At 42.6% G+C, this 27,482-nt stretch overlaps 1 protein-coding gene across 1 annotated transcript in view; it reads right to left on the bottom strand.

The window, feature by feature from the left end:
• The window catches only part of si:cabz01090165.1 (uncharacterized protein LOC100333421 homolog), a gene marked incomplete in the record, with an annotated part of 351,393 nt that overhangs the window by 209,771 nt on the left and 114,140 nt on the right, over window positions 1-27,482 (bottom strand). Inside the window, 1 exon segment of the mRNA XM_065960260.1 lies at window positions 4,434-4,568.

Raw genomic sequence — 27,482 nt, 5'->3', positions numbered from 1 at the left:
TTGGCGAGGTTGGCCTGTGATTTTCAAAGCAATATTTGTGATTTCTTCTGATACAAGAAATCAGAATAACTGGCTCCACCCGTCCTCTCGAGGCTGCCTGGACAGGAAAAAGAAAACAGGGCAGCAGGAGGAGCAAGAGTCAGGGGCTGTCACTCCATTTTGTTCTCCTCCATGTTGTTCTCCTCCATCTTTATAAGATTTTTCTTTATGCATTATGTCTATTAAGATGGCCTTACAAGACCTTACTTACGTCGAACAAAATGACTTCAAAGTGTCTTAACTGGCTGTCCAAAAGTGCTATAAGCAGATACAATATGGTAAACTATCTTTATATTCATGAGGCATTTCTTTATGCCAATAAACCAGAACAGCTGATATGATCTTCCACCCGTAAACGTCACAGCATTTTGCCTTTTTTATTAACCTAAATGGTTTTAGAATGACGCTGAAGAAAAGTGCAGAAACAACTTCTTTTGGGGGTCAAATCTGCCATTCTCAGTTTTCAAGCAACAAAGACCTCATGAGTGATGAGCAAATGTCCTTTTCCTCCCGCTGCAGCACAGAAGATTCATTCAGACAAGTTTGATATTTTTGGTCTGCTTCTTTGAAATGTGAAGAGTTTAAAGTTAAGACTGTCAATTAGTCTTTCTGACTTTACCATTACTTGTCTTCATCCATGGAAGTGAAGACCTGCAAAGCGAGGTCCACACTACAAGATAATCGGGCCAGTTTTGGGCCGTACCCCCCCCCCCCCCCCCGCCATCGACCAAAGTCAGCAAAAGCCCTGATAATCTGATGGTTCCAAAGATGAGTTTACCCTTCTTGATCTGCCCGGAAGATGATCGGGGCCGTCCCGATTTGAAATCTGAATATTTAGGATCAGAAATCTTGTTGTGTGGGGATAACATCGATGACAGCCGATCACTCCCTCTGTGGATTGTCACATGGAACCGAACAATAGCCAATCAGGAAGCTAGCTGACTGAAGCAGGAAGCACAACAAACCCAGTCAGGACGACGACAGCAAGCGTGAGGCATGGAGGACCAACTTGTTGATTGGTGGAAACAAAACTAGAGTTAAAAAGAGTCCAAAAACTACAATCATCAATTCTTCCTGCTTGTCGCCCGCCATGTTTTTTCACACTAATGTCGTATGTTAGTTTATGAGATTTGATAGTTGAGCCTGTTAGTGTATTGTGTGCTGAGTTGGATAACTCTTTGCAAACCCTAAATGTGTCATTATTTGTCGTCACGATTGGGCGCTCACATTTTTCACAATCTTTGAGTGTGTGCCAGTCTTAACCTTAAAACAAATATCTAAAGCACAAGGGGCCTGACAAGGATTACAGTCTGTCATATGAAGACAAACATAATCACCCTAACACGAATGAGTTTTGTGAATATTCTCTGCTCATTTTTACCTCTGGAGCCGCTTTAAAAAAACAAATTGCAAAGAACTTTTTTTTTATTTCCTCCCATTAATCCCCTCTTTTAGCTCTTATTTCATGCCTTGGCTTGATGCTGTTGTGCAGAACAAAAATCTCTTCTTTTGCAAACCCAGGAATATTTTCTCCAACTTTGTTTATGGCTCTGACCCCTGCAATCCTCTTACGGCGCTCCTTCCTGGACACTTGTACCGTGGGTGATGCAGGAATTGCAGCTTATTGCAGCTTATGTTGCTGCCACCATTGTGAGTCACTCTGGATAAGTCCAGTAAAAGACTCAGCTGGGAGGCTTACCGGGACATTTGAGTTCATAAAAATGGGCTGCTTAAGAGTTTTGTAAAAAAAAAATAAAAAAAAGGAGAGATAGTAAGGGTCACGTTTAGGACAAGAATTCAATATCTAAACACACAGAGCAAGAAGCGACCTCTCCAGGTATCAGTTTCAAATGTTGTCCACTATCGCGTTAATTCACATCTTCAGGAAGTGAACAAAATGTGCTACACATTTGACTGAGTTGTGTTCAGTGAGACACAAACACACAGCAGGAATACAGGGTGGTGCCGTCAGCAGTGCATGAGTCAGCAGAGGGTCTGTCTACATGAATGTGTGTGTGTGTGTGTGTTTATTAAAGGCTTTATATGTGATTTTTTGATTTTTTGCAGGTGTTGCCCTTGAGCACCAGCATGAAACCAAAACAACTTGCGCTGCATTGCTGTGTTAGCATGCTAATGCTAGCGATCTTTATTATGCTGGTATCTTCACACTGCATGTAAATGTACCTGAAATGAGCGTGATCTAGAAACACAGTTAAGCAGTGAGTACAGTATGTTATTCTTCTTTTCTCTAGTCCCTCAATTAAACAACTTTTATACACGAGGGGAGGAGTCAGCCGGCTATCCAGGCGATGTAAACAAAGTGAAGATAGGACTCTGAAAACTCTGAAAACATCACAGACAGTGGGACTCGGGTGTTACACCCATTGTAGACAGTCATGACTCACAGAGTTATTTTCAGAGGATAAACTTGATTTCTACATTTAAGTGTGAAAAATCACATATTAACCCTTTAAGGCCTCAGGAGTGAAGACAAATAGTGACACACTACAAGCATGCTCACACACAGAAACAGATCCTTTAAAGGGGCTCACACGGCTGAACTTAACAGTAGTGAGTCAAAGGTCAAAATGCAGGTGTGTTTGTTTACAGAGGATAAAGCCATGAGTTGTTGATTAATTTAACCGCGTCATGCTGAATCACCAGGTGAGGTATGACGGGGAAAAAGTCTCTTATAACTTGTACTGCTTTGGGAACAGTCGACATCGAGCCATGTGCACTACTGAAAATGATTCTCAGAAAGTTGTGCATTGACCTCAGTCCATTTCAAGGCATGATGGAATGCTTTTACTGTACAGTATATCTTCAAAAAGCTGCAGACGCTGTCATGTGTTTGTAGTTCAAGTTTAATGTGAGCAGAGCTGTAGTGAGAAACTTGGAAAGCCTTCAGATGCTGTAGCTCAGAAGAGACAGAAAAACATGTTAACTGTGTCCACTAGAGGCTGGCTGCAGAAGCACAGGAAGTCACATACACACCCATTCAAAAATGCCTGTTTTTACAGCAGAGATTAACATGTTTACAGCCTGGTTCAAAAAAAAAAAAAAAAAATTGAACTATTTTGTTACATAAAAAACTTCTTCAACAGTTTAATAAAGAACAGAGCAGTTTCATAACCGTGACTCATTTCTCGGCTCCAAATCTTCGTGTTGAATCTCTCAGTTTGTTGGAGTCACTTCGACCAGCTGACGGTTTAAAACTGACTCTCCCAGCAGACTTTGCCATGAGCTGATTGGTTGATGGAGCTGGTGACCTGCCCTCCATTTTCAAAGCACTAATGATGACTTTCCAGAGTGAGTCACACGAGATTCCATCAGCATGCTGACAAGCCAACGAGCCCACCAACTTCCTTTCACAGCCCACAAGTACCAGGAAGCTATCTTGTCAAGATGACGGCTGAACTATTAGTTAACAGAGCTGTGAATTAATATTAATTAGTTACATTATAAAATCCTTTCAACCTTCCATTCTTACCCCTAACTGTTCGATCCTTCTCCGCTCGGTTACAGAAGCTGATAGGTTTTGACTTTCCTCAATGTGTGAGCCCTCTGCAACAGATATGCAAGGCTTTTATTTTTGCTGGATGCCCGAAGCATGGCGCATCAATTTGCGTTCTATTTTGGTGCTTATATTGGCGTTCCAGTCTGTGAATTGACTTGGTGTTTTATGGTAGCAGAAGCACGGCATAGCGGGAGCTCCACATGCACACAGTCAGACATGCACACACACACACACACAGGGGGGGATCACTTCATCTCCCCTTTTACATCCCAGCGACATTCAGATTGAAGGTGAAATGTCACAGGGGCGTAAATATGGCTGCTTGAAACGGCAGTGTGAGTAGCACTAACTGAAAAAACATTTGGTTGTTCTTCACTCACAAAAACAGCACTTCAAATATCAAAATGATCATATCTTCACAAACAGATTACTACAATGTACCACAGGAAGTAGACTCAATGTAAAGATCGACGTGGGCCGAGCTGAAATCCCCAAATCCTCTTTACACCCATGTTTCCTTTTCTGCATTTCAAACCTCATCAACTCAAAAGCTTTCCCAATATATCCTTCGAACATCTCTTCCTTTACTTTAACCAACAGATACAGCTTGAACAATGCACTCATATTTCACCACATCACTTCATAAAACCATAATGAGTTAACCCACTCCCTTCATTTCCTCACCAACACATTTCCACCTGAAGGTCATACAGAGTAAGTTAACAGCCATTTACAAGCGAAGACGACAAACTCTACCAGCCTTCAATCAAACATGAATCTTTGTCAGTTTGTTTCCTGCTCTGCTGGTAATTGTTCCACACGCATAATCGCACCACATCGGGAATAAGAGCGTTCAAAATGTGATTACAGGACCTACCTGAGCGTCTTGGGGAGTTCAGGGAGTCTTTGGGTAGAGAGTCAGTCCTTTTATAGAGAATTTATATTCCAGTCACATCACCCTCGGCCTTCAGGGTTACAATAGGATGACAAGCTAACAAGGGCACCCTCCTACCTGCAGAAATAGAGGGGGCGGGGAGGGGGGGAAGGAAAGGAGAAAGAAAGAGAGAAAGAAATGTCAACACATTGCATCATTCATTCATTAGTATTCCTAAAGCTTCCCTCTGTCTTCTGTCCGTCCTGTCACTGCCCCCCCCTCTCGCTCTCTATCGTTTCTTTCTCCCCCCACCTCTCTCACCCTCCCTCCAGTGGTTCCTTAACCTCTTTTATCAGCTCCACAGTGGGACAGAAAACCCAGAGCTGCTGCTTTTGCAGTTAGAGGGATTAAAATGTTTGGTCGATAAGAATCAAAAAAGTTGATGATGAACCCAAACAAACTTTTAATTGTTTATGGTTTCCATTCTGGACAAAATTAAATACTTCCGTGTCAAACTGATTGCAAATGTCTCTTTTATTTAAGCAGGTAATTAACCCATTGAGGTCAAGATCTCTTTCCTCAGGGGTGACCTGGCCAATAGGGTCAGCAACACACGTCATAATAAACATCAGGAGATTAAGAAACAGTTCACAAACAATAACTTTAGAGCAACAAAAACTGAAATATGCAAACTGGTTTGCATATGAACTGCAGAAGTTTTGACCCCAGATTACACCAAAAAAACACATCAGGCACTGTCCAATGGTGTCGCCTTTTTTGATCTTTAAAGATCGAGCCAAAGACTTCAAGCGAAATGAGATCTGCTAGTTTCAAGTCATTTTGAATAAAGTTCCCCACAGAGGGGGGCAGCATAACTGAATGCTCTTTTCTCTAGCTCAGTGCAGACATTAAGAATAGACAGTTAAAAACATCACAGGTACAGAAGATGTAGTGTAGATGTTCTGGTACTATGATGCATGGTGTCCTATGAGCGTTAACATTTGGCCATTCAGCACATCTCCATAATCCAACAAAGGAATGAAACATGAAGTTTCCTGCAGGATTTATTTTCTGAGATAAAATCCTAATCTCACTTTAAAAACCTGCCTAAATCTATGTTTACGTTTAGCCAACGTGTAACAGAGACCTATTTTAAATTCATCTTTATCCCACCGCAAACAAAACATAATCAATGTTCTAATTAATTGATTCTGACTCACTGGGTTTGAGTGTTTTTGAGCTGAAATTATTATTTGATTGATGTGATCATCATACAATTGAAAAGGGATAACAAATGGAGTAACAGGATTTGATGGTTTGCATTGTCTTACAGTGAGGTGCTGAGATTAAAATCTTTTGGGTTTTTGATTGTTGGACACAAAACGAGATGAAAACATCCTCTTAGGGTTTAGGCAATTAATATGGACGAGTTTTAATGGAATTCCCCTCAAATTTAGGGCAGCATAGAATTTTTAAATTGGCAAATAAACAACAGTTAAAAACAGTGTGTTGTCATTCTACTGAAGAAAAACCCAAACCAGGATGTAGCTCAGGTATCAGCAGCTACACAGGAGTTTCATTGCATTGACAGTTTGCATGTTACCGCAGCTGCAGCTGGAGTCTCTTGTCTTCCAAACAGAGCTGAACATTGTACTGTACGCACTGTACGGTGAATTACATGTTCAAGATGGATTCAATCACACTGTTAGATTCGATTTGAACACTTTTGAAGTAACTCAACATGCGTGCCGTCCCCCAGGCTTCATGGTTGTTTGAAGCTGTGGATAGGAGCTGCTGTGGACAGTTGTTTTCTTTTTTTTCTTTTCTACACTCACACTCCTCTCACCTGCCTGATTGGGCCAGGAGATAAAGGAGACACCAAAGGCCTTTGCACACTGACTCCAAAACTTTTGTTCATCATTATTTCTTTCGGAACAGGTTTGATTTTCTGCATATTTTTGCATCAATCCCTGTGTTCTGTAGCATCCCTACCTCAAACATACTGCCATCCGGTGCTCTGAATTAAGACAAGTGAAACTCTCTTTTATCAACAGGTGAAATTCTCTTTTATCAACAGGTGAAACTCTCCTTTATCGACAGGTGAAACTCTCTTTTATCAACAGAGGAAACTCTCTTTTATCAACAGGTGAAACTCTCTTTTATCAACAGGTGAAACTCTCTTTTATCAACAGAGGAAACTCTCTTATCAACAGGTGAAACTCTCTTTTATCAACAGGTGAAACTCTCTTTTATCAACAGAGGAAACTCTCTTATCAACAGGTGAAACTCTCTTTTATCAACAGGTGAAACTCTCTTTTGTCAACAGAGGAAACTCTCTTATCAACAGGTGAAACTCTCCTTTATCGACAGGTGAAACTCTCTTTTATCAACAGAGGAAACTCTCTTATCAACAGGTGAAACTCTCTTTTATCGACAGGTGAAACTCTCTTTTATCAACAGGTGAAACTCTCTTTTATCGACAGGTGAAACTCTCTTTTATCAACAGGTGAAACTCTCTTTTATCGACAGGTGAAACTCTCTTTTATCAACAGAGGAAACTCTCTTTTATCAACAGGTGAAACTCTCTTTTATCAACAGAGGAAACTCTCTTATCAACAGGTGAAACTCTCTTTTATCAACAGAGGAAACTCTCTTATCAACAGGTGAAACTCTCTTTTATCAACAGGTGAAACTCTCTTTTATCAACAGAGGAAACTCTCTTATCAACAGAGGAAACTCTCTTATCAACAGGTGAAACTCTCTTTTATCGACAGGTGAAACTCTCTTTTATCAACAGGTGAAACTCTCTTTTATCGACAGGTGAAACTCTCTTTTATCAACAGGTGAAACTCTCTTTTATCAACAGAGGAAACTCTTTTATCGACAGGTGAAACTCTCTTTTATCGACAGGTGAAACTCTCCTTTATCGACAGGTGAAACTCTCTTTTATCAACAGGTGAAACTCTCTTTTATCGACAGGTGAAACTCTCTTTTATCGACAGGTGAAACTCTCTTTTATCAACAGGTGAAACTCTCTTTTATCGACAGGTGAAACTCTCTTTTATCGACAGAGGAAACTCTCTTTTATCGACAGGTGAGACTCTCTTTTATCAACAGAGGAAACTCTCTTTTATCGACAGGTGAAACTCTCTTTTATCGACAGGTGAAACTCTCTTTTATCGACAGGTGAAACTCTCTTTTATCAACAGGTGAAACTCTCTTTTATCGACTGGTGAAACTCTCTTTTATCAACAGAGGAAACTCTCTTATCAACAGGTGAAACTCTCTTTTATCAACAGGTGAAACTCTCTTTTATCGACAGGTGAAACTCTCTTTTATCGACAGGTGAAACTCTCTTTTATCAACAGAGGAAACTCTCTTTTATCGACAGAGGAAACTCTCTTTTATCGACAGGTGAGACTCTCTTTTATCTACAGAGGAAACTCTCTTTTATCGACAGGTGAAACTCTCTTTTATCGACAGGTGAAACTCTCTTTTATCGACAGGTGAAACTCTCTTTTATCAACAGGTGAAACTCTCTTTTATCGACAGGTGAAACTCTCTTTTATCAACAGAGGAAACTCTCTTATCAACAGGTGAAACTCTCTTTTATCAACAGGTGAAACTCTCTTTTATCGACAGGTGAAACTCTCTTTTATCAACAGAGGAAACTCTCTTTTATCAACAGGTGAAACTCTCTTTTATCGACAGGTGAAACTCTCTTTTATCAACAGAGGAAACTCTCCTTTATCGACAGGTGAAACTCTCTTTTATCGACAGGTGAAACTCTCCTTTATCGACAGGTGAAACTCTCTTTTATCAACAGAGGAAACTCTCTTTTATCAACAGGTGAAACTCTCTTTTATCGACAGGTGAAACTCTCCTTTATCGACAGAGGAAACTCTCTTTTATCGACAGGTGAAACTCTCTTTTATCGACAGGTGAAACTCTCTTTTATCGACAGGTGAAACTCTCTTTTATCAACAGAGGAAACTCTCCTTTATCGACAGGTGAAACTCTCTTTTATCGACAGGTGAAACTCTCTTTTATCGACAGGTGAAACTCTCTTTTATCAACAGAGGAAACTCTCTTTTATCGACAGGTGAAACTCTCTTTTATCGACAGAGGAAACTCTCTTTTATCGACAGGTGAAACTCTCTTTTATCAACAGGTGAAACTCTCTTTTATCGACAGGTGAAACTCTCTTTTATCGACAGGTGAAACTCTCTTTTATCAACAGAGGAAACTCTCTTTTATCAACAGGTGAAACTCTCTTTTATCGACAGGTGAAACTCTCTTTTATCAACAGAGGAAACTCTCTTTTATCAACAGGTGAAACTCTCTTTTATCAACAGAGGAAACTCTCTTTTATCAACAGGTGAAACTCTCTTTTATCAACAGGTGAAACTCTCTTTTATCAACAGAGGAAACTCTCCTTTATCGACAGGTGAAACTCTCCTTCATCGACAGGTGAAACTCTCCTTCATCGACAGGTATCGAGACATTTAGTCTCATTCTGCAAGTTTTCGCAATTAATGGATCGCAGACTCAAGGGCTCCTCAGCAGTACTCAGGTAGTAAAAGACCCAATCTCCACTCTTTGGTCTGTACCAGGATTTGAACCAGTGATCCTCAGTCAATGTCCCTACAGACTGAGCTGCTGCCGCCCCTAAACGTTGTGTATTTCATGTCAAATCCTACAAATGTCAAATGAGGTTTGAAATCAAAATGAATAGTTACTCTAAAGTGTTTGAAATTGTCAGTTCTTCAGCAGATGTAAATGTAGTCAGGAGCCTCTGACATGTTCTCTAAAATCCAACCATCATACCGGGAACGATCCGTCAGAAAAAAGATGATCTGCAGAGTTCTGTAGCCTCGACAGATGAAACGATTGTTTCTGAGTGAGTGGCACGACTCTCCATTTTCTCGGCTTGAATAAACTCCCCTGAATTTTCTTACAGTTCCTCATCACGCTGTCCACCCACACACTACACCCCGCAGCTGATTGTTCATGTTTGCTCTCTTGGGTTTCTCCTATGGCATTCTGGGAAATGCAAGAATCTACTAAGTGAAGCTGACGAGGAAGGCTGAGGGAAAGCGGGTACACCCAAAACAAAAAAAAAATAGGAATATTTCTTCACAGGAGAACAGGCTGCTGATATAAAACATTGTGCCAACAAGGTGCCTGAAGGTAGAATATATTTCTCTAAGTTTGATGTCGGAATAGTGTGGGTGTTGAGTAGGTGACTGCTCCCATTTCAGAGAAATACTTACATCTCCATGCATTGGAAAATATTTTATTCTCTTCTCTAATACCATTTCTTGAAGAAATCCCATTCTGTTAATTTATTAGCTCACATCGGCTCCAGGCCTGAGGGATGCACTTGTGTTTATCTTAGTTATTTTTTTTGTTTTTGCAGCCGTAAAAGATGCAAGTAAGGTAATTAAACAAGGTGATAAAATGCAGCCACAACAAAGGAACAGAGCAGAAACACAATTTGTGCAGCGGAGATAAATGATGAATAAAAACAGGCGAGTGGTAATAAACGCAGCGCTCAAACAGAAACAAAAATAAAAGAAAGCTGTGATAAGGTGGAACTGAATTAGATAGCACCATCTAAATGACTTTTAAAGCCGACATGATGGACGATGGCAGAAAAACAACAGTTCTTTTAATGAAAAATATGCAGAAAAGAACGTTAATCACAGCAAGACAGCGAGGATGGTTTCACTGCAGCAAGCTGTGTCTTGTTCAGACACTATAGAGTGTGGGGGGTTTAAAAACAACAGGAAGGGGAAGAGTCGGAAAAATTGAATAAACAGGTTGTTAGAAAATGTCCTGGAAGGATGGACCAGCAGTTAGGTAGTGCCCCATGTACAAAGGCTATTGACCTCCAAGAGGGCAGCCCATGTCCCGACCAGTAGCTCCTTGTCTGCAAGTAATTCCCCTCTCTCTCTGTCTCTCTCTCTCTCTCTCTCTCTCTGTCTCTCTCTCTCTCTCTCCTTTAAAGTAAAGGCTTAAAAGCCCAGAAATATAACTTTAAATCAAAAAGTGTCCAAATGTCATCTAAAAAAAAGCCTGTTGCCCTTTTCGGTCTGCTTTTTTTCACTTAACTGAGCTCAGCCATCATCACCTCTTTGAGCTTTTATATCGATTCTGCAACGGAGTACTATCGCTGTCCAGTCTGTGAATGAACATTGCATTTCGGCATTTCAGAAGCAGAAGAGAGCACGGCACAGCGGGAGCTCCACACACACGCACAGTCAGACATGCACACACACACACACACACACACACACAAAACACTCGCCTCTATAATGCCTCTGTTACTACCTCTCAAGATGGTCCAGAGGCGGGATCATTAAGTCCCCCCATTATTTCGTCCACAACATTCAGATTGAAGGCGACAGGCTTGAAACAGCAGTCCGAACAGGGCTTGTTTTGGTCAACTGTTAAGATATGCAATGAAAAGAGTGCAAAGCATTGGACCATCAGAACAATCTGCCTGTTACCAACTAAACCTGGTTTATTGTTTTTCTATAAAGACAAGACAATTAAAAAGTGGAGGAAGCCCTCGCTGCATGCAACAGAGTACAAGATTTGCGCCAACACTTTTCGTATCATTAAAGCAGCTGTGAGTTTATGTGAGGTGAAGCGTCTACATTCATGTGTGACATTCTTAGAAAGACGGTGGATTAGGAAAGAGATTAGCATGAATGTAGACATAGAGAAATGTATCTGAGAGAAACAAAGGGAGGAGGTGAGAGAAACAGGCTCACAGGTGAAGACATGCGTCTCTGTGACTCCTCGTCTCCCTGCTGGTCAGCGCTCCTCCGACTGACGGCTGGATTAGCATTAGCACGGGTACACAACAGCGGATTAGCATTGGTATAGCCCGATGCTACACACAAAGGGATTAGCCTTTAGCATGGGCTAATGCTTCAAGCTAAGAGATTAGCATAGCTACATGGCTCTGAGCTACATGAAAAAAAAGACTAGCTTCAGTCTGACTCCATAGTGAGCTACAGTGGATGGTGAGGAGGGTATATAGGAGCTAACAGTCAGGGATTTAAACTCTTGTAGGAGGGAAGGAGGTGATGGGAAGATTAACATGGGATTTACATAAACCAACCTATAAAGGAGTCAAATTATGATGATGATAATAAGAAATTCTTGCTTGTTTTTTTTAAAATGGTTTATTGTTAAAACTGCATTAAATGTATTCTTAAATCTATTTTACTAAGTTTGTTGTAAGTTCTAGCTGTTTTACTTTTTCTTTATCAGAATCATCAACACGCCCTGTGATTAACGGGCAAACAGTGCAGGGTGTAACCCCGCCTCTCGCCCAATGGCAGCTGGGATCACCCCTTAAAAAACATTACATTTCATATTCTAAAATGGAGGCCTTAAAAAGTATTACATTTCTCTTGGTCTTACTTTTTCTTTATTGTGATTTCAGGATAAAATGTATAGCGTAATGTCACAAACGACTGTCAAATGGATAAAATGTGTTTGTGTGTGTAACAATACCTACTCTGTTTTGTGTGATTTGGGTGTTAAACTATTTCCATGTGACCACTTTCATGAAACCGTGAATGATCACCGTCTGGACACATTTGATGACATTTGTTGTTTTGTCAGATTTAGTTATTTTGAGATTTAATTCCTGCATGAACAGTTGCTGCAGTTATGAAAATATAAATGTTAGGTAGCAAACAGAGGTTGTGATTTGAGCTAATGTCTCTGTTTTGGTTGTGTCACCTCATGGCCATGAAAACAGGCCTTGAGCCCCAGGGAGACACCCTGAGGTGCTGAGAAGAATATCAAATAGGGACGATCAGGTTTTACTATTTCTGCTCATAAATACTGACCGTGCACACATGACTGGATTTTGTGATGAAAAGTGTTGTTTTATGAATTAAAGGGAAGTCACCTTTATGTTTTTATTTTGAATCATGTGTGTCTGTTCAGAAAAGATGGAGTTCTCTGCAGATCTTTTAGTTCCAGGTAAAAACTTTGATGAACACTAGAGGCTCATTCTTTGACTCTTGTTCATGATTTTGATTCTGCGAGATTATGACAATATGTTTTTAAAAGGAAACTACACTCTGAGTTTGTGATTGGCTGAATCTCTGCAGGGGAAAAGAAAACATTGTAGTATAATGAGCGAAACCCTGAAGTGGACCAAAAGGAAAAAGAAACCTGCTGACAAAACCGTCGAGGCCTTATTGTTCTATTCAGAAAATCAAAAAGAAATCATTTCAATCTCAGGAGTGACTTCAACAAAAAAATCCCTTTCTGATGTCAGGTGTCAGCAGTAATTACAGAGGAGGCGACCGACATGCAATAAATATGAGTTCTAAGAGTGAACGGGTACAGTAAGGCCTTCTGCGACTCAGCTGGCATGGACTGCTGACAACAAAGGAAGTGTGTGTGGTGGTGCCGGGTTCAGGTTACACACCAGAGAGAGCGAGGGAGAAGCATGCTGTAGATGGCGTTTTCATTTCTCTGCTGAAGTTCAGCGGTAATAACGCTCCCTGACGGATGGTTCAGCCGCCGCGACACAAAGCAAAGAAAGCTGCACTTTTCTGTTATTATCGCACTCTGAATCTCAGCACACTTTATAATTTGCAATGTATCTCTACTTCCAGAAATGCTGAACCCTAAAAAAGACAAAAGATACTATTTTCTTTTTTTAAAGAAGACTGAGACACAAACATTTTTCCCCTGAGGAGTGTAGTTTTTCTGCTCACTTTGTTTCCCCCCTCTCCCTTCTGTTTCCAATCTTTGTCCTCTTCTCTGCAGCTTCACATTTTAAGCTTCGTCGTTCCCTCGTTTAAAAGACAAACCGTTTAATGAGCTGCTGATGATGTGAAGAGCACGATGCAGCACGAGCACACAGCCGACTGTTCCAGCGTTTTTAGGGCTAACAGCATGACGACCATTTAAAGTTTTATGACGGTGGGAGTCGGCAAAACGCTAATGAGAACTACGAGGTTTGTGGAAGTTTTCTTTTTTTAAGATGTCAAGGCTATTTAATTCTAATGACAGTGTATCATAAAATGGTTCATATGAGCATTATAAGTCATCACATGCAGATAGACAGACTGAACCAAGGATCTACTTCCTCTGAAGTCTTAGCTTCATTGAAATACTTTTTGACTTTTAGGCTTCAGCAGTGTCACAGCTTCAATAATCCTAGATTATCATCTTTCTGCAGGATTATTATCAGCAACTAAAAACTGAACACCATGAGGCCCCGTGTCCACCTGGTGTTTAAATGTTGGCTGTGCGCTCAGGAGTGTTTGCATGAAGCGTTTGTGCGCTGAGAAGAAAAGCGCTGCACGTCCGTCCTGTCTCCATGACAACAGTCTGTTGACTGTTGACAACGTCCGCTTTATGACCGACACTGCTCTGTTACTTTTTACCCCCAATTCACACACGCCGCTCGCTAACCCCTGACGGACCGCGGCGCGCAATGGCGCGATGGAGGGAAGAGGAGGGTGAGTGTTTTGTCCGAGGGGAGGGTCTGGGGCGGGCTTCAGGGGGCTACAGCCTCCACATCCAAAAACAACCTGCCTCTCACTGTGTTTGTTTGGAGTGCAGATTTCTTTATTCACAGGTGAACGTTTTATATTTGAGATTGTTTTTACTCCAGCAGACACGAGCAAAGAGTACTGCTCTGGTTAGAGGGGGTGAGGGGGGGGGGAGACCCACTGAAGCTACAGAACTATTACAGATCAGTGGGTGGGACTTCACTCCCAGAATCCAAAAGCAACGTCCGCCATCTTGCTTGGTAGCTATGCTAACAGGCTCTGTGGAGAAAGCTGAGAAGAACTAAAGTATGATAAAAGTATGTTTCAACTTCAAACTGATATGGATGAAGGGGATTTTGAAGGTCTTGTGCTCTAATCGGATGTTCGGGGCTATCTCTACCGCAATATAGTGACGAGCAGTTGAGGCTGATTCGGTGCTGTGCATTCTGGGAGTTGTTGTCTTTCATCCACATGAGCCAAAAAGACACTTTCTACCTTTTCTCGGTTGAGAAGGCACCAACTTCAAAATTTACTTCACATTTCTACTACATTTATGACCCAATGTCAATACAGATTCATGTTTCAACAGGTGAAGTATCCCTTTAAGAATAATGTATTATGCTTAAAGTGAAGTTTTCAAAGTTCCAGTGTGGTTTTCTCTCAGTAACAGCCTCTTACAGTCACTGACACATCTGAACACTTTCCCTCCTCTGTCCTGCTCCTTGACTTCCTGTCCGTCTTTCTTTGTCTGCTGCTTCAACATGCCTACATCAAAGTGACTAACACACACACACACACACACACACACACACACACACACACACACACATACACACACACACACACACACACGCATGACGAACACACGCCCACGTGCACACACAGAGGGACGGAGGTTCACGCTATCAGACACACTGCAGAGACGCTGGGATGTCGGAGTCCAGGTTACAGAGATTACAGTGATGAGCTGTGCATTCACTCACACTGTGTGCACTGATGTAAGGAGACGTTCAGTATGTGGGAGGACTCCGGGCAACAACTAATCTCCTGACGCGTATCCCTGAATGCACCGCTGTGTGTGTGTCTGTGTGTAATCTGTGTCTCTTATTCAGTCTTTGCTGCCATGCATGTGTGCAGCACTGATAAAAAACAAAGAATACTGATTAAATGGTGTTTGTTTTGTTCCAGCCTCATGTGTGAGTGCTTGATTTCTTGTTTCTTATGTTTTCGTAATTCACCAAAATGGGCGGCCATTTTTCCAGGAAAAGACACTTGATTTTATAACATTATACTTCTGTGTACCAGGATGCAAGTCATAAAAACAATCCAATAATTTATATCATTTCACCACTTCCAGATTTGTTAACATTAAAAAACAACATAGATCACAATACCAGTGTTGTTATCCAAAGAAAACCAACCAAGGCCGCCCATTAAAGCTTTCTAGGGCCCAGTCACATGAGGAGCCCATAGAAGTTTTTGCTTATTTGGAGGAAAACATTAGCCAGGAGGCTAGCACCAGCTAACACTACTAATCCAAACTATATGACACCTGGGGCGGGCCCATTTAATGGACAGATCATGAGCATACAGGAAATGTGCAAACAAAAGGAAAGCATCTCTCTTTTGAAAATGACCCTTGATATTTGCTATCTGAAGCCCTCAACCCGTTTTAAATGAGACACGACCACATTCAGGTTCTGCTGAGGATCTGTGACGCTCTCAGACATCAGGGCGGCCTGCGAGATCTTTAAACCCGCAGCGGGCTGCTTCCTGATCAGATCAGGTTTCCAGGAAGTTCTATTGACTGGATGTCGAAGAGAATATATATATTTTTTTTGCAGTCAGCAGCTTTAATCAGCACACACACACACACACACACACACACACACACACACACACACACACACACACACACAAACACACACACACACACACACACACACACACACACACACACAAACACACACACACACACACACACACCTCTGGAGGGAACATATGGACTCATAGATGAACACAAATACTGCATTGTGACTATTAAATTAGTAAATCTGTGCAATTAAAGAGGGAGCCCGTTGTGAGTTTTATTGACGAGGACATTCAAGTCCTTACAAGTTATTATTTAATGAAAATGAAATTTAATGAAGAGCGACTGCTAGATTGCAAAGTTGAGGGAGTAAATGTAAATGTGTTAACCTCCTCTGAAGAGGCAAGAGCTCTCTCTCTCCTGTTAATGTTTTCTTACATCTCTCTCTCTCTCTCTGTTACCTGCAAGCAGGTGTGGAGACTCTACCTGGCACTCGAGGAAGAGAGAAAAAGAGGTAACCATCCACATGTTTATAGACAGCAGATAGCAATCTTATATGGATTATCAATAAAAATGCTAAATCGTCAGAACAACTGGCCACTCAGGTAGCGGCCAGTGTGGGAAACACTGTCGGTACATCATACATTGCAAAAACTTCTGAGCTGTGAAACCTCAAAAAAGTGAAGTCAAAGGCAGATAGCTTCCTATGCTTTAAAACAATTTATATAATCAGGATTTTTATTTTATTTTACCCATTTACATCATTGTTTATGTGTACAGATTTATTTATTTTATGCCTTTATAGTCGAGATAGGAGATCTCTAACTGCCTCGCGAGGTATACCGTTACATCTCTATACAAGACTGTTGTTTGAGTCCTGTGTGAAACCAAATTTTTGGCCCGAACTAACCCACTAACCCACTAACCCACTAACCCACTAACCCACTCCACAACCTTTAACCCTAAAAAATGTTGCTCCTCCAAATCTCATGAACATTTCTCAACAGGCATTATTTTGAAGGTCAAACCAGACTTTGCATTTCTACTAGTTGACCACTTCACAATATTATTTACCAAATATCAAGACAATCTGATGTAGCATTTCAAAATAAAAGCCAATTGAAATATGAAAAAGTGCTATACTCAAGGCTTATTTCAATGTGTGATTAAAGATAAATGACCAGTTACCACAAACTCGTTTCAGTTCAGTCTGGTAGTTCACCACCTCACAGTGTTATTTACCAATTATCAAGACAATCTGATGTAGCATTTCAAAATAAAAGCTCTCTGAAATATGAAAAAATAGCTATATTTAAGGTTATTTCAATTTGAAATAAATGAACTGTTACCACAGACTCATTTCAGTTCAGTCTGGTAGTTCACCACCTCACATCACAATGTTATTTAAACGTTAATTTGACCTTGAAGCACTTCATGTGTAAAACTGACACCAGGTTTCTTGATATTTGAACGTTTAGGGCCACCGTCCTAATTTCAGTATCCGATGGTTTGTGAGGTTGTATTAGTTTGCAGCCCTGACGTGTTTTTTTTTTTTTTTTGTATCTTACGAGGAAATGTTTCCCTAATGCAGCCTTATCTCCCTCCTTCCTATCTCCTGTGCCATTTCCTGTGTCCTTGTCTCCTATAGCAGGGATCATCTGTCCTCCGCCTGTCCACCCCGCAGTCGCCTGTCAGCTCTGACGGATGGTCGCGTGTTCAGTCCTGTCCGGGGTTTGATTGCCGGGGTCTTGTTATCTGTCATCCCGCTGAAGGGGGAAACTCAATCTCAGTTTCAGCCGCAAACTGGTTTCCCCGGGCAACGCCCCTCGCCGTGGATACAACGTGTAAAGTGGTGCCTCCGTTCGCTGCATTCAACCAACGACCTGTCATCAGTCAGCGTCAGTCAGTGTCGCTGTGTGTGTGTGTGTGTGTGTGTGTGTGTGTGTGTGTGTGTGTGTGTGTGTGTGTGTGTGAGTGTGTGTGTGTGTGTGTGTGTGAGTGTGTGTGTTAGTGTGTGTGTGAGTGTGAGTGTGTGTCTTCAGATGATGAAAGGGAGAAAACAGTATGTGTGAAAATGGAAGTGTGTTTTTGAGGAGTGTGTTTGTGCTCATGTCATTTATCAGAGTCAATGTCATGGTGTGTGTTTGTTCTGTTGAATGTGTGTGTGTGTGTGTGTGTGTGTGTGTGTGTGTGTGTGTGTGTGTGTGTGTGTGTGTGTGTGTGTGTGTGCATGTGTGTGTGCATGTGTGTGTGTGTGTGTGTGTGTGTGTGAATTCAGAGTATGCAGGAGACTATTGATTGGTGTGGAACCAGGAATGGATATCGTTTGAATTTCACTCAAGCCGTCTCTAAGTTTAAAAATCTGGTACCATGACAACCCTGACACACGGGTCATCCTCTTTCTGTTTTGAATGTCAGAATCTCTGCAGTAAACTTTGTAGAAGAAGAACTTCCTCTTCTTTGCTTCCTTTTCTCTATCTTTCCATTCCCGCCCTCTCACCTCTTTATCCCGTATTGCATAGCTCCCTCTCTCCTCCCTCACTCTCTCCTCCCTCACTCTCTCTCTCCCTCACTCTCTCCAATCCCTCCCTCACTCCCTCACTCTCTCCTCCCTCACTCCCTCTCTCTCTCACTCCCTCCTCCCTCACTCCCTTCCTCCCCTCCCTAACTCCCTCCCTCTCTCACTCCCTCATTCCCTCACTCACTCCTTCACTCCCCTCCCTCCCATCTCTCACTCCCTTCCTCCCCTCACTTCCTTCCTCCCCTCCCTCCCTCCCTCCCTCCCATCCCTCACTCCCTTCCTCTCCTCCCCTCACTCCCTCCTCCCCTCACTCCCTCCTCCCCTCTTCCCTCTCTCCCTCCCTCCCTGCCTCCTCTCCTCACTCCCTCCCTCCCTCCTCCCCTCACTCCCTCCTCCCCTCTCTCCCTCCCTCACTCCCTTCCTCCCTCCCATCCCTCGCTCCCTTCCTCCCCCCCTCACTCCCTCCTCCCCTCTCTGCCTCCCTCTCTCCCTCCTCCCCTCACTCCCTCCTCCCCTCTCTCCCTCCCTCACTCCCTTCCTCCCTCCCATCCCTCGCTCCCTTCCTCCCCCCCTCACTCCCTCCTCCCCTCTCTGCCTCCCTCTCTCCCTCCTCCCCTCACTCCCTCCTCCCCTCTCTCCCTCCCTCACTCCCTTCCTCCCTCCCATCCCTTGCTCCCTTCCTCCCCCCCTCACTCCCTCCCCCCCCTCCCTCCCTCCCTCCCATGTCTTATAACAGATAAGTATGAAGCTATCTTAAGCTCTGCTCTTCTTCCTAGAAAGTAATTTGGTAGCAGGTCGCTAAGTCACCCCCAACAGTCACCCGGCAACCGCCTCTATCACCGGGCGGCCATCTATCTCCTCTACCCGCTGGTTAAATCCCTCTGCAGCCTGACACACACACACACACACACACACACACACACACACACACACACACACACACACACATGTACACATTTGAATAAACTAGCAAACGTATACAGCACATGACATGTATGTTATTTCAGATATATACTTAAGCCAAAGCTCCATTCAAAGGCACAAAACATCATCACATTCCCATGTAACAAACACACACACACTTTGTCTCTGCACGTCTTCTTATCAGAGCGCACAGACAGCCGCACACAGCTACTAAAATCTCTACTATAGTGATGTGTGTGATGTGTGTGATGTGTTTGTGTGTGCATGTGTGGCTCTGTGCATCTACTGGTTTTATGTGTTACCATAAACATTTATCTTAACGTGTGTGTGTGTGTGTGGTTTCCAGCTGTACTGCAAATAATGTCAGCACAGCAAGCGTGGAGCTGAGGCAGAAAGGACACAGCTGGGGAAGAAGAAATGCAGAGAAGAGATCGGGATGAGGAGAAGATGGAGCGCAGGAGGTAAAGCGACAAAAAAAAACAACAACCTCAAAATAGGAGAGGAAAAAAGAAAAGTAATACAAGATAAATGGAGGCGGAGGATTGGAACGAGGAAGGTCTTCTTCACCGGACTCTTCTGCATTCAGGTTGTTGCTGCAGGCTTTAGGAAACCAGCTGCACACTGTGTCTCTATTAGAGCAAGAAAAGAGGTGAACACAACAGCAGCTACAACGCCTCTCTGTCCAAGACTTCACATCTCGTGTTGTTGTCTGCTTACAGGACGATTCTCGCACGCTGGAAACGCTACAGACCTCCAAGCAGAGTGAGAAAACCAACCTGCAGCCTCCCTGAACACATTTATTTAATCAGCCAATCAAACTGTTGAACAGGATGTTATCACACAGGTTGTCTGTACACCCAGTGAGTCACATATATCCAAATAACAAGAATCAGAACGAGAGGAAGTGGCCTGTGATTGGCTGTGATTCCATCCACTACTTCCATGTTGTTTTTTTACGTCATGACTCAGGAGACATTCAAAAAATGACGAGTCTTACACACAGGTCTTTGTAAGTGTTATTTATAAGACTTAAAACTTTCTAACCTTCTGGGAGATGCAGGGTTTCTGTAGTAAATGTTAAATCGGCATGTTTTCATAGTCAAAGACAAATCAGTATTTTGCACATTTTTTTTTACTTTTTCATCAATATTAATTTAATTACCGCTAAACTTTGTCTTGAGTTTTCTTGTCCCGTCTGACAGGGACAGTCTCCAGCTGTGAGGATCATCATGAGAACAGGCAGGTCGGGAGAATCTCCGGAGCAGTCCTGAAATGATCTAGATATTTTCTGGAGTGCAGATGTGTAAGCGGTTTTTAGTCTGGATGTTTTGTACAGAAAGAATAAAACCTACATTAAGAGGAGCTCATCTAAACTTGATCTCCTCCTTCTCCTCCTGGTGTAATCAGGGTCATCTCCTCTAATCAGTCCCAGTGTTTGTGTCCGCAAAGACCTCCTTTTGTTGTCACACACATAACGATCACCGGCGTATGAACGCACCATTTCTACATAAAAGCCTCCGCCCTGCACGGCCCTAATGAAGAGAGGCTGTCATCGTGTCCCATCAGCGGCACTTCAGTAATCAGTGTGAGCGACTCTCTGCAGGACTTCTCGAACCGGGTAAAGTACATTTAAGTATACATTTAAGAATTCAGGTATCCTTCACGTTCATTTCCCTATAACTTAGCCTTTGTACTGCCTACTGAATACATTTAGATACTAAAAGTACTGAATCAAGAGATGAGGTCAAAGTGCAGCTGCAGCGATGCATTTATAGCATTTAAACATCAACATGTAAAGGCTTCAGAGATGCAGGAGCGCTAGTACTCCAACTCAAACTGTATTCTCGGGACCAGGATGTAACTGTAAATAAGGTCAAGCAGGCGACAGGATGAAGGTCGATGGACATTGTTTGCCGTTTTCTTGCAAAGCCTTTAACATCAAAGAAAAAACACAATTCTTTGCATCTAAATTCAACTAAAAAAAAGACAATTTCAACATTGTGTGTAATAATTTGTCAAAACATGGGCTTATTTTTCCTGCATGTTCCACTGCCCCAGTTGGCAAAGCATTCTGGGAGTGTTTTTTTTATCACTCCAATAAGAGGCTGGATAAAAAAAAAACAAGGTGAGCCACTTATTCTTTGAATTGACCCAAAGAAATGGGAAAACATATCGCCGGAGCAATCAGACAGGTTTGAGTCTCACAAAGTAGGCCGTGTCAGATATCAGGTCAAAACTTTTAGTTTTAAGCCTTCAACTTTCAGTCCTGCTGACATTTTTCCTCACATCCATCCATCCATTTTCTTCTGCTTATCCAGGGCCGCGTTGCAGAAGCAGCAGGCTAAGCAAGCTGCCCCAGACTTCCCTCTTCCCAGCGACGTTTTCCAGCTCCTCCTTGGGATCCCGATGCGCCCCCAGCGAGCTCTGGGTCTACCCCTGGTCTCCTCCCAGTTGGACGTTCCTCACACTTTGTGTTTGTCTGTTTCTTTTGGGTCTTTTGTTCATTCATGTAGATTGTCTATTATTTTTAGTTATTGAAGAAATGTTGTGGAGTGTTTGTGTAGTGTGAAAAAAATAATATATAATATGAATTTGTGAAATGTATTGTCACAATATAAACTGCGGACCCCAGGAAGGTAGTGGGGGTCCAAATAAAACAAAAAAACAAACATCCATTTTCTCCATATTATAAAATTCACCAGCTTCATTTTCCATGACTGTCGCTCGACTCTTCCTCAAATATTTTGTATAAATATTCACTCCGTAAAGTAAGCGTTAAATTCTTTAGAGATTTACTTTTAAATGCAAAGATAAAGAAGCCACATATGTCTCTGACTGTTTTAAAGGGGACACAAGGTAAAAGGTGAATCACAACCACCTTTTGTTCACAGCAGGAAAGAAAAGCAATGATGAAAACTCTAAACCGAAAAAGGAATCCATAAAAACCCAGCACCGAGCAAAGACACAGCGTATGGCAGCCTCAGTTCTGAGGTTTTCAAAACTTAGTCTAAACTTCAGTGTGAACAGCAGGAGCACCTGTCATGTGCCACTGAGTTGTTTTTCAAAGAAACACACATTTTTATCTCCCTCTATCCATTCATCCTCGGCAGGAACCAAACCTGCTGCCAGCTGCTGCTGTCAGGAGAAAACTCTCCACGTTGGAGATGAAGAGCACATGTGAGACGCACTCTGCATGCAACCTCCATTCATCTCAAATAAACTCCTCCAGTCCTCTTGCAGCGTCTTCTCGTCTGCTCTGCTTTGAAGGTGTACCTGATGAATGACTCGCTGTTTCCATTGCTCCAATCAGAACGCTGAACAACAGCACCTCCAAACCACCTCTCATCATCACTCTCCTTGTTCGCCGGGTTTCCTCCATCTTGCCTCGATGACAGATGGAAAACGACTCAACAGAAACCATTAGCCTGCGTCGTTCCGCTCCACACTTCCTCGTCTCTGCCGTCTGCCATTTAACCTGTCCTCTAAATAACTTGTTATTCAGATGACAATCATATCACACTGTTTACACAACTGGTGTAGGCGCTGTGTTTATCGTTGTAGGTTGTTGGTCATTTCCTCTTCTACCTTTTTCTTCTGTCAGCTGTCACATGGGATCATTTTCTCACCGTCTCCAATCAGTCGTTGTGGTTTCCCTGCTTTCTCTGATTGCCACTTATTCATTGCCATTTATTTAGAACACAAGGTCCCTTTGTGTTGTACACAGCTCAGAAAAAAAACATGGGTAGAAAATGCAAATAAGCTGCCGATTGTGCATCAGTATCCCTCGAAGATTAAATACAAACAAACTAAAACCAGTACTTTTACATTCTTCAGATTGCTTTATATTAAATACATCCATCCATCCATCCATCATCTATACCGTTCTTCCTGTACAGGGTCACCGAGCCCTGCTGTCATTGGGCGAGAGGGTGACTGTTGACTCGACTTCAGCCAATCACAGAGCTGACATATAGAGACCGACAACCAGCCGCTCTCACATTCATACATACAGACAATTTTAGAGTCAGCAGTTAACCTAACGAGCACATCTTTGGACTGTGGGAGGAAGCCGGGGAGAACCCACACATGAACGAGGAGAACATGCAGACTCCACACAGAGAGATCCAAAATCAGCATTAAATGTGAACTGATGTCAGTCAGTTGACAGTGCACAGTATTCCATGGCTGTAACAGCAGAGCAGAGGGGAACATCCTCCCTGTTGTCAGAAGTCTAAACTCTGCATGAGGAGGGTGCTGAGGGTCTTCCAGGATCCCTCTACAAGGCTCTAACTTGAAAAATCATGGTATAGATCATTCCCAAGTCAATCTGTCTATAAAGTCAAACTCTACAACGTCAGACATGTTCAGTGGTGTTTCTCGTAGGTCGTCGTTTGCTCCGTCAGGTTGTTGGGTTGTGTGGTCGAGAGGATGACTGTGACTGTGAGCTGCAGCCATGGAAACATACAGCAGTGCCACTCACAACTCAGTCAACCACAAAGTTCTGTCTTTGTTCTCCAGATATTTCAGCTCTGTTTAAAAAAGCTGTAAAGATGCAAACTCTGTGTCACCTTCTCCAGCGCCTGACGTTCCTCTCTCTCGTTATCTCTTCTCCCTCTTCTTCTGCACTTTGATATTTTATACAACTTTGTTCCTGTTACTCTGCCACTCAGTCTCCCCCCCCCTCTCTCTCTCTTTCTCTCCCTCTCTCCCCCCCCCCCCCCCCCTCTCTCTGTCCTGTAGTCAGCATGTCTTTCTTATCGTGCTCTGTGTTCAAGAAGCTAATTAGCTCGGCTATTGTTGAGCCGACACAGAGCTGAAATTGACTGGCTGATTTCCAGACAGGCTATGGGTACACACACACACACACACACACACACACACACACACACACACACACACACACACACACACACACACACACACACACACACACACACACACACACACACACACACACACACACACACATACACACACACAGCAAAAGAAGTCATTTACAGAACTACTGTAGAGGTCCTGCATTGGCACTCTGTTGATGGAAGACGTGTGTGTGTGTGTGTGTGTGTGTGTGTGTGTGTGTGTGTGTGTGTGTGTGTGTGTGTGTTGTACTGTACTATAATGACTTGCTGCCTGTGAAATGATGAGGCTCCTTCTGCGTTGAACACCAGTTTAATATTTAACATTTTCTTCTTCCAGTTTCCTCTGAGATCTTCTGACAACATAGCCATACATTAAACGGTCACTATCGCCTCTTTAGCAGAAACCAAGCTGTGCAGATTCCGAGGTATCACCACAGGCGGAGCTCTCTTTACATTAGCCAGATGAACGAGTGTGAAACAACACCACAGTTATGCTGCATCTTCTTCAGTTAATTAAGCTCGGTTTGTCCGCCGAGTCTCGTCGAGATCAGGATCTCTCTTTTGCAGTTTGGGGACTTGAGAACCAATTAACAGATCACAGCGGGAACACACATAATCACCAGACAAGGAAAACTCCTTAAAGTATTTAAGAGGTCATGAATACTTTTTGAAATGAGGGATGAGCGACCCAGATTTCTGATACTTTTCAACCAATCAGATTTATAATGACAAATGGCGCAAGCATGTGGTCGAACACAAAATGAAACTCACTCCTCTCCAATGTTGTGTGACAGCCTGTAGTTTCTGTAATGTTTGATGTCTTCAGATGAAGCACTCACACAAAATCATGATGAGTAATAAAACCTCCTTTTGGGTCAAAAGAAGGAGTGGAAAAGAATAAACAGTCTGGAGAGTAACACTTCCACCTTAGCAGCACTAACCGAGGTGCAATAAATCACAGACAAAAAGAGCTGTCCTTTTTCTTATAAAGCACTCCATTTAACATCTCAATAAAGAAAAGCTTTTTCTTTTTTATCAGCCCATTTGGATGCTGTTGGGGAGACAAAGTTGAGAGTGTGTGAGCTGTATTCAACAATGTTTACCAGCCTGTTTCATCAAAATGTCACCGCGCTATCTTGGCTGCGGTTAGAGCATCGTCAGCTGAAGAGCCTCGAGCTCTGGGAATAAATGACCCAGCAGGTGTGGAGAGATTTATAGACATTCTTCTGATCCATTGGGTGGATCAGAGGTCAGAGGTCATGGTCTAATGCTCCTGCTCAGGGACACTTCTGCAGGGGAGGAGAGCTGGAGGATGAGCTCAGAGCTGTGGAGCCGTGTTCAGTAAAGCTTTAATTTGCAGGCACAAGTTCTGGTCCAACTCTTAGATTGATTAAATGTCCCCAGACTCTGTCACCGGAGCAGCAGCCACATCAGATTAGTCTGTGTGTGTGCACGTGTTTGTGTGTGAGATGGAAGGTTTAAAGTGACAATATGTAACTTTTCCACCTTGAAAGAAAAAGGTTAAAAGGTGTCTCTCCATGTCCTGCTTGTAGCTCCATGTAAGTTTGGCAGGACGTTTGCATAGTTTTTACAGCACTAGCCAGTTAGCCCGTCTCTGTACTGTTTGATAAAACGGCTGAGGTTAAGAGGAAGAGGAAGGTGATGAATGAAGCTAAGAAGAGAAAAAGAGAGAGAGTGACCGAGCAAGAAGCAGAGTGTTCACCTGTGCAGATTTTATTCAGAATAGACTGAGACATAATGTTAACATGTATCGTTATCTGTGTCATTGTTGTCTAATGTTTAGCAGCTTAACCGGCTGCAGAAAGTCATCTAACCCGAATTCTGTCTCAGGTTTGAAACTAATAAAATCAATAAATCCATCTTAGGCCAAAAGCTGTCTCAATGGGCTGAAGACGCTATCGCAGAGTTTTGTGCAAAATCCAGCAATATTCTTGTATCTTGTCAGTCGACATGGGTCTTTGGTGTCAAACAACACGACCCTCTGTAAATAAATGCACGTTGTTTTACAGTGCAGTTGCACTCAGTGGCCTTCAGTGGGCGCCAAAGCTCATAATGTACCTTCATAGTGTTGCTTTCAGGCAACTAGAAAACTCCGTCCTTCTCCTTCTGATTATAAAAAACTGTCTCTAAGAAGACACTCCTCCTCCTCTTAATGAAACAGTCAAAACATCACTCTTCTTTTTCTAAGCTGCCGGTCCTCACTAGTGCAGTGAAGCCTCCAGACTACGGAGAGATGGATTTCACTGCGGTGAACTTTAACTGTGAAGTTCAGGTGTCAGAGTGGATTAAAAATCAAAGTCACACACGACCTGAGGGGCTTTGAGTTGTGCTTTCACACTTTGTCACGACTGATCACTCCCGTCACTCGGTCGTCTTCTTATCGCCTCATTATTCCCGTTAAAGACGGAACAAACGAAGCTTGATATACTTTTTAAACACATCAATAGACAGCAGAAGGAAAAAAGGACGTGCAAACATGGAAACAGTTCAATTAGAGGTCCACCAGCAGAAGCTGAGAGGTGCTGACTAAAAGATAAAACTCCAAAGAACAGAAAAAATGTGTCAAACTCTGATCATGTCCAACACTGAAAACTTTCATTTACTCAACATTTAGACTGTCTTCATCAGTTCATGGAGCACAGCCCAATGGACTCATATCATTAAGTAAGAGTTCACAACAAAGAACGATACCTCCATCCAAAAGTCTAACATTGAAGAGAAAGTCCATTACCTCCAGTTTTAAGATTTATTTTGGGGCGTTTTGTGCCTTTATTGTAGAGCTAGGACAGTGGATAGCATCAGAAATTGGGTAGAGAGAGAGAGAGAGAGAGTGGGGAATGACATGCGGGAAAAAAGCCACAGGTCGGATCCGCTTGGTGAATTACAGCCTCCATAAAATGGGGCGCGCGCTCTAACCACTGCGCCACCAGCTCCACCAACACACGACTGTTTCACTGCCAAGTTAAGACAACAAAGTTTAATTTAACTGAACTTTGACAAATAATAAAGAGACAACAATGAACAAACAAGACAACAGAGGTGTCGTTAGGTTGACTGAAAGTTAGGCTGAGGCAGCATTTCCAACATGGCGGCTGCTGCCGATGAGCCTCCAGAGCCCCCTGCAGGAACAGATGGGTGAGGTCACTCAGGCTTCATCCATTAATATTTACAGTCTGTGAACTGTGTGTGTTGTCCTAACCATACCAGGTTATCCACGGCGTGCAAGGGCCTACCTTTTAATAGGCCTTATTTGTATACAGAGCTGCAAAATACATGTTGACTCCTGTCCATTTTAACAATACAGAGAATTTGAGCACACTTGCATTGCATGTGTTTTGCATGTTGTCGCTGATGTAGTTCGGCTAACATTGCGTTTCATCC

The sequence above is a fragment of the Labrus bergylta genome, chromosome 11 (assembly GCF_963930695.1).
Source record: "Labrus bergylta chromosome 11, fLabBer1.1, whole genome shotgun sequence".
Lineage (NCBI taxonomy): Eukaryota > Metazoa > Chordata > Actinopteri > Labriformes > Labridae > Labrus > Labrus bergylta.
This window is presented reverse-complemented; position numbering and strand designations above follow the sequence as displayed.